The sequence below is a fragment of the Crotalus tigris genome, unplaced genomic scaffold, assembly GCF_016545835.1.
Source record: "Crotalus tigris isolate CLP2741 ecotype Arizona unplaced genomic scaffold, ASM1654583v1 scf7180000024358.1859470, whole genome shotgun sequence".
Classification (NCBI taxonomy): Eukaryota; Metazoa; Chordata; class Lepidosauria; order Squamata; family Viperidae; genus Crotalus; species Crotalus tigris.
This window is the reverse complement of record NW_024100527.1, coordinates 923,569-930,988: the sequence shown is the minus strand read 5'-3', so window position 1 is coordinate 930,988 and position 7,420 is coordinate 923,569. Positions and strand designations below refer to the sequence as shown.

Below are 7,420 nucleotides of genomic sequence, written 5' to 3'. Positions count from 1 at the left end.
TCGTTCCTCTCAGAAAAAGAGGGGGGGGGGAAACGACACTAATTTTCCTTAAGGCGAGTACAGGCAGTCCTCGATTTACAACAGTTCATTTAGTAACCATTCAAAGTTACAACAGCACTGAAAAAAGGGACATGATCATTTTTCACGCTTACAACCGTTGCAGCATCCCCAGGGTCAGGTGATTAAAAATTCAGATGCTTGGCAACTGGCTCATATTTATGACAGTCACACTGTCCCGGGGTCCTGCGATCCCCTTTTGCGACCTTCTGACAAGTAAAGTCAATGGGACAGCCAGATTTACTTAACAACCGTGTTACTAACTTAACAGTTGCAATGATTCACATAACAACAGTGGCAAGAAAAGTCGTAAAATGGGGCAAAATTCACTTAACAAATGTTTCACTTAGCAACATAAGTTTTGGACTCAGTTGTGGTTGTTAAGTTGAGGACTGCCTGTATTTCCATGTGTGCTTGAAATTGAACTTTCTGGTGTTCCCAGCAGATAGGGGTAATGCCCGTATTGGCTGAAGAATTCTGGAAATTGCAGCTGTAAGAGAAAGCACTAGGTTTTGGAAGGCAAACTGAGGTGCATGACTTGATTCCATCAGTTGTGATGGATACCAGTTGAGATGGTTTTCAAATAAGCTTGATGGGATTCAAGAATTGGGCTTTTGATAAATATCGCAGGGAGAATGACTTGAACCACAGGCTGAGGGTTGTATTGGCCTTCTTTCAATTGGCATGCCAAAGATGATGAGTTTCCTGGCTGTATCTTGCTGGCCACTCTGGGATCCAGAATGCAGGAACTGATGTATCATTAGCCTAATCCTCCAGGGCTCTTCTATTCTGACACAAACATGCAGTCAGTCATCTTTTGTGAACCTCCTGCACCTAGTAACATTATGGGGACGTAGCATTGGCACTTAAGACTTATATACCGCTTTATAGTGCTTTACAGCACTCTCTAAGCCGTTTACAGAGTCAGCATATTGCCCCCAATGATCTGGGTCCTCATTTTACCAATCTTAGAAGGATGGAAAGCTGAGTCAACAATTGGGCTTGTCAGGATCGAATTCCTGGCAGTGGGCAGCTTGCAATACTACATTGTAACCACCGCGCCCTCACAGATGTAATAGCTGACACTATGAGCCACAGCTAGTCTTAGGCTTGTGCCTTGTATGTATTTTTTTACAACTGTATAGAGCTCAGAATTATACTACTTGGTATATTATCTGAGTTTTGCTTAATCCTCATAGTTACATAGCTCAAATAAGTCAACTTCAAGACATAATGTATTGTATGCCATTCCGGTGCACTGAAAATTAGTAAAAAGCGTATCGACCCAAGTAAGGCTTTGAGTGTATAATTCATACTTTCTTAAATTTGGCTTAGAAATGCATTTTAACTCTATGATCACTGATCTGATTCCTACCAAATGCTATCTGACATATACAGTACCTCTGGATTGCTGGCTTCGCCTGAGTGCATTACAGATATGGAATCATGTGTTAGTACTGAAGGATAATTTTTCTCAGACTGGTGAAAACTTACAGATTTATAACTTGCAGGCTATTGATATGATCTATGATGTTCTCAGTTCAAAGCATAACTGAAGGAGAGCAGTTAGGTGTGAAGGCCAGGTAGTAACTATTTGACATTGATGGAAGCCTCTAGCAGTGGCTGAATAGAACCTAAATTCTGTAAGTGTTGTGGATCCAATGATTCCTGGGAAATTCCATCTTTGACTCTGAATGGGGTGTAGGGTCACAATTTGGGGGGTTTATAAAGTCACAGCTGCTACTTGATGACATAGTGACAGCTGTGGCTAGGAGGCCTTTGCACAGCTACATCTTGTGTGCCAGTTGTGAGTATTCTGGACTGAGAGGCCCTGCACACATCACTCATGCTATATAGCCACCTCCTGTTTGAATAGCTGCAACATTCTCCATAGAGCTACCCTTGAAGTGCATTCAGAAGCTATTGCAGTTACCCAATGTACTGTAGTAGCCTGAGCAATAAGAAATACATCCCTATGTACTTGGGTGACCCCATTGCATTGGGAACTACATTGATCTCCAATTAATTTCTGGATATGTTTCAAGGAACCGGTTTTCCCTTTAAAGCCCTAAGTAGCTCTGGATCTAGTAATCCGAGGACCTTTCTTCTCCTATATTCATCTGTTTGTGTAACAAGATCAGGTAAAGTCAATTCTCTCCAAATCCCATCCCCCATGGGGTCTCAAATCCATGGACTTTGACTAGTTGATCTCATTCTTGGGAACTCCCTCCTGACAGGTAGCCAGTTTTGTTCCTATTGGACTCCAAAAAATTTGGAAGACCTACGTGTTCCATATTGCACAGAAGGAGGAGGAGGAAGATGTGATATAACTGAAGGTAAAGTGTGGCAGATGTGTGGCATTTCTATGTTTCTGAACTTGTCATTTTTTAATATGTACTTGGGGTATTTTATTTTACCCTGATGTTATTAGCCATCCAGAGACTCCAAGAATGAGCAATCCACAAGTACAATAAGTAACTCAGTAACTGTAACCAATAAAGAGAAGAAAATTGATGTTCAGTTTCTCAGTAAATGGATAGTAGAAATGAAAAGCAAGGAGGCAATTTAAAAAAGCCACTGAAAACATTGTAATCGACTTGGGTGGAGACTAGGAATGAAATTCCTGTTCCCATTTTTTTTCTTTTTGTAAAGAGCCTGTGGCTTTCTATAGTAAATACTGGCATTCCAAGTGAAATTGACTATATTTTAACAACAACAACAAAAAAAAGCCACATATACAGTATTTGCTGATCCTATACATACAAAAATTACCCCAATATTGAAAAACCCTTCAAAGCCCTTCACAAGTAGAGAATTTTGATGATCCAAAGCTGTCTTTCTTTTTTTTATTTATAAGAATTTTGAAAACAGAATAAAAATTAACAAGACTAGTATTTAAAATGAAAAAAAAGAAGAAAGAAGAAAAGAGCAAAAGGAAAAAAGTGAGAAATCAAAAGAAGAAAAAATCAAAAAGTGACCTGATTTTTTTTTACAGCAGTTATAAGTATAAATATAAATCAACCTCTTATTTTATGGTTAGAGCACAGTTTACATTTTTCTATAATCTATTATTTTTACTCTAATAATCAAAACTATTATAACTTCATTTTTTCAGTTCCCTGAAAACATTAATAAGGAATTTCTAATCATCGTTAAACATAAACAATGTCTTAATCCTGATTAAATCAGTCAATTTGGTCATCCCAGCAAGTTCCATTATCTTCACCATCCATTCCTCCATTGTGTGTGAAGATCCAAAATTCTCCATAGTCTGGCAGTTCCAGAGCAGATGCTTAACCTTGGGGCAGATTTGTTGTTGTTCAGTCGCTAAATTGTGTCCTTCTCTTCGCAGCCCCATGGACTATAGCACGTCAGGTCCCCTGTCCTCCACTGTCTCCTAGAGTTTGCCCAAATTCATGTTCATTGTGTTGATGACACTATCCAGCGATCTCATCCTCTGCCATACTCTTGTCCTTTTGCCTTCAATCTTTCCCAACATCTGAGTCTTGTCCTCTCATTAGATGGCTAAAGTATTTCAGCTTCAGATTTAGGCTAGGATAATAAAAATTACAGAGTTTCCAACAATTTCTTGTTGGAAAAGATTGAAGGAGAAGTTAAGATTGGCCCTTTATTATAATTTGGATGTACATATACATATAATTTGTTTATATGGGACTTTAGTTGAAAGCAAGCATGATATAAGGCAGGGATAGGAAATTTACAGTATTCTGGACTAAAGTTTCTATAAATTCCACTCCTTGGATTACTGGAATTCTAATCCAAAGCATCTGAAAAAGATAATTTTAAATGTGTATAATTTTTCAAACCACTGTGGAGAAATTCTGACTATTTTCTGTTGGTGAGGCCTCTCACTGGTTTTGAAGTAATTATGAGAGTTTATTGACTTCCCACCAGAAGGTGTCATACGAGTATTATTTTAAACACATTTTATTTCTATCACTTTTGACTTTGAAGGGGGAAAATAATTGTAACATCATTTGCCAGAATATAACTTTACACCCTCTACTTGAAATGCATGTGGGATTCTCACGGAAGATGGAAATTATGGGAGACCTTCCTTTTTAATAGGTTATGTTTTGTTTGCAAGATCTATGACAAACTTCCTTCACAAAGAATGAGCAAACCATCTGAAATTCAGTGAGCTGATGTGAACTTTATGAAGGCAATAAACTACAGCCAATACTATAAATGTATTTGGAGATATACAAGCTATTTGATTAATATAGTTTAGTAAAAGTGTCAAGGTCTGAAGGACCAATTTATGCTGACATAAAAAAAGCCAGCTTCATACTTTTCCATAAAGATAAATAGCATGTTTTGTTCGACAATCTGTGTTTTCTCCAGCTAATTTTTTTCTTCATCACATGAGCAAAATTTATAGAACTTGAAAAAAAGTCTTTTATAAAAAAAATAATTTGTTTTGACCAGATATTGGGGAACATTATTCTTAGGGATGCCATTTCTTTGTTTTCAACCATATTGCCAAGTACATAAAATACAACTATTTTTATTCTTGGTCCTCCAATATTTTTTCTTTGTCATTCAGTGATTGCTGAGCTAACATTCATAAGAGTCCTACAAGCATACTCGTGTTGAGAAGCAATATGCTTGTAGCAATGGCTGCCAGACCAGTTTCCCATTCTTGCTATATAGACACTTTGACCTTATAAATACATGTGATTTTTAGTGCCATTTCTAGAACTGGTAAGATCCAGCTATATTACAGGTAGCCCTTGAATTATGACCGGTCGCTTAGCAACTATTCAAAATGATGACCAACTTGAAAAAGGGGATTCATAAGCTGGATATGCTGATGGTTGGGCTCCCGCTGCAATTATGAGACTGAATTTTGTGCACTTCACAACATAGTCACACTTACAGCTCTTTGCAACATCCCGTGGTCATGCAACTGCATTTTACAGTGGTTTTGCTGAAAACCAGCACTTCTACTTTTCAGATAGCAAACAATTGACAACCGCCACAAAAAAGCTTGTAAAATTGGGTGGATTGTGTGAGTGACTCGAACCACAACTGTTATGACATAAAATGGCTCTGTTATGGTTGTATGTCAAGAACTATCTGTACTCCAGCCTCAGTTATTCTCTTTCATTATGATGTGGCATTTGATACATTTATATTCTCCTTCTTTCTTGCCATTTGGGACAGCATCCCTGGCCACTTATCTAGATATTAAAATATTATTTTTTATATCTAATAAAGAAAATGGGCTATTGTGTGAGTTCCACCTCTAAGCCTTACAAGTAGTCCTTGACTTACGACCATAATTGAGCTCAACATTTCTGTTGCTAAGTGAGACAGTTAAGTTTTTCCCCATTTTACGACCTTTCTTTCTACATTTGTTAAGTGAATTACTGCAGCTGTCAAATTAACATGGTTGTTAAATGAATCTGTCTTCTCCATTGACTTTGCTTGCCAGAAAGTCACAAAAGGTGATCACATGACCCCAAGACACTGCAACGGTCATAAGTTCATGCTAGTTGCTAATTATCTGAGTTTTGATCATGTGACCATGGGAAGGATGCAATGGTTGTTAAGTGTGAACAATGGTCATGAATCATTTTTTTCAGTGCCGTTGTAACTTTGAATGGTCACTAAATGAATGGTTGTAAAGTGAGGACTACCTGCACATCTTCCCATTCTAATGGTATATAGGCATTTAAGTTAGAGAAGCCTTCAAAGGTGGATTTTAGTGTGCATAGGCTTCTCTGGCAATTGAAACCAAGTCTCTATGGAAGTTTTTGTCAATAAGACATTAACAAGCAGGCATTCCAGCGTTTGTGGATCAGATTGGAAATGCAGCTTGCTTAGTTACATAAAGGACCTGCCTGTGATGAACTAGGAGCACAGCTGAAATCTTGCTCCATTTCAAGTGTGTCAGACACTTTGGGGAGCTGTTTATCAAATTTATACAGCTGCACAACTCATCAGTGTGACAAATTGCAGTGTCTCCATTTTATGAATTATATTCTTAATTACATACGCCTTTGATCTTGGTTTCCAAGTAGGCATGTATTATGCCTTATCCCACAGAAAATGTCTATTCTACATCCTATGTTAAGTAACAACTAGAATTGTCAGACTTAATCTTGCTAGAGGTCTTTTTTATTTTAGTTAAGAAAGAAACTGTAGAAAAGATCTGCTTTTTTGCTAAACAGAGGAATCAATGTCTATACAGGTACTCCTTGCTTGATGACCACAATTGTGATTGGCAACTCAATTGCTAAGCACTGCAGTTGCTAAATGGGAAAACCACATGACTGCAATAGGCTTATGCCCTTATTTCCCCTTCAGTCATTAAGTGGAGTGACAGGATCATTAAGTAGCAATTGTAATTGAGACTTACAATTTTACTTCCACCTTCTCCATTAACTCTGCTGACACAAGCTGGTTGAAAAATCACACAAATGGCAATCATGACCATGGGACAGTGCAGTGGCTGTAAATGTGAAGACTAGTCACAAAGTAAAGTTAAACAAAGAAACAAACAAACAAAGTAGCAGGTAATTCTCAACTTACAACTGTTCATTTAGTGACTGAAGTTACAATGGCACAGAAAAAAGTGACTTATGACCATTTTTCACACTTACAACTGTTGCAGCATCGCCATGGTTACTGTACCTAATCAAAATTTGGACATTTGGTAACTAGTGGGTATTTATGATGATTGCAAGTCATGTGATCGCCATTTGTCACACGCAAAGGGGAAGCCAGATTCATTTCACAACTGGGTTACTAATGTAATAATTTCAGAGATTCACTTAACAATTGTGACACGAAAGGTCACAAAATGGGGCAATTTGGAGCTCAATTTTGGCTGTATACCTAGGCAACCTTGGCTCTTTTATGACTCGTGGACTTCAACTCCCAGAATTCCTGAGAATGGCTGGCTCAGGAATTCTGGGAGTTGAAGTCCATGAGTCATAAAAGAGCCAAGGTTGCCTACCCCTGGCCTAGGACTACCTGTAGTGGTTTTCCCCCTCACCACCACCACTGTAAGTTTAAACAATTGCTTCATGAGGCAGTCAGTAAACAAGGACTCCCTGTATACGTGGGTCTGCTCAGCTGAATTATGCCAAGAGGTGGCCAGTCCAAAATCACTCAGTGAATTTCAATGGCTGAGGTTGGACTTGAATCTGTATCCTCGTAGTCCAACAATTAATTACCATATCACACTAGAGCTAACAAGACACTTCAAAAAGTCTATTTTAAAAAGTCTCTCTTCAATCCTTGGCATTCATAGCAATCAGTCTGAGTACATTTCGTTTAATTATTGGAAGTAATAATAGGTAGAGAGGTCTCACCAGGAACATGTTTCAGTGCT

At 38.1% G+C, this 7,420-nt stretch overlaps 1 protein-coding gene across 1 annotated transcript in view; it reads left to right on the top strand.

Moving 5' to 3' along the window:
* The first annotated feature begins 2,242 nt into the window (after nucleotides 1–2,242).
* The window catches only part of ERICH3 (glutamate rich 3), a 77,530-nt gene continuing 72,352 nt past the window's right edge, over nucleotides 2,243–7,420 (top strand). The window contains exon 1 of the mRNA XM_039327179.1: nucleotides 2,243–2,393. The gene's annotated coding sequence lies outside the window, so the exon portion shown is untranslated. The remainder of the gene's footprint in view (nucleotides 2,394–7,420) is intronic.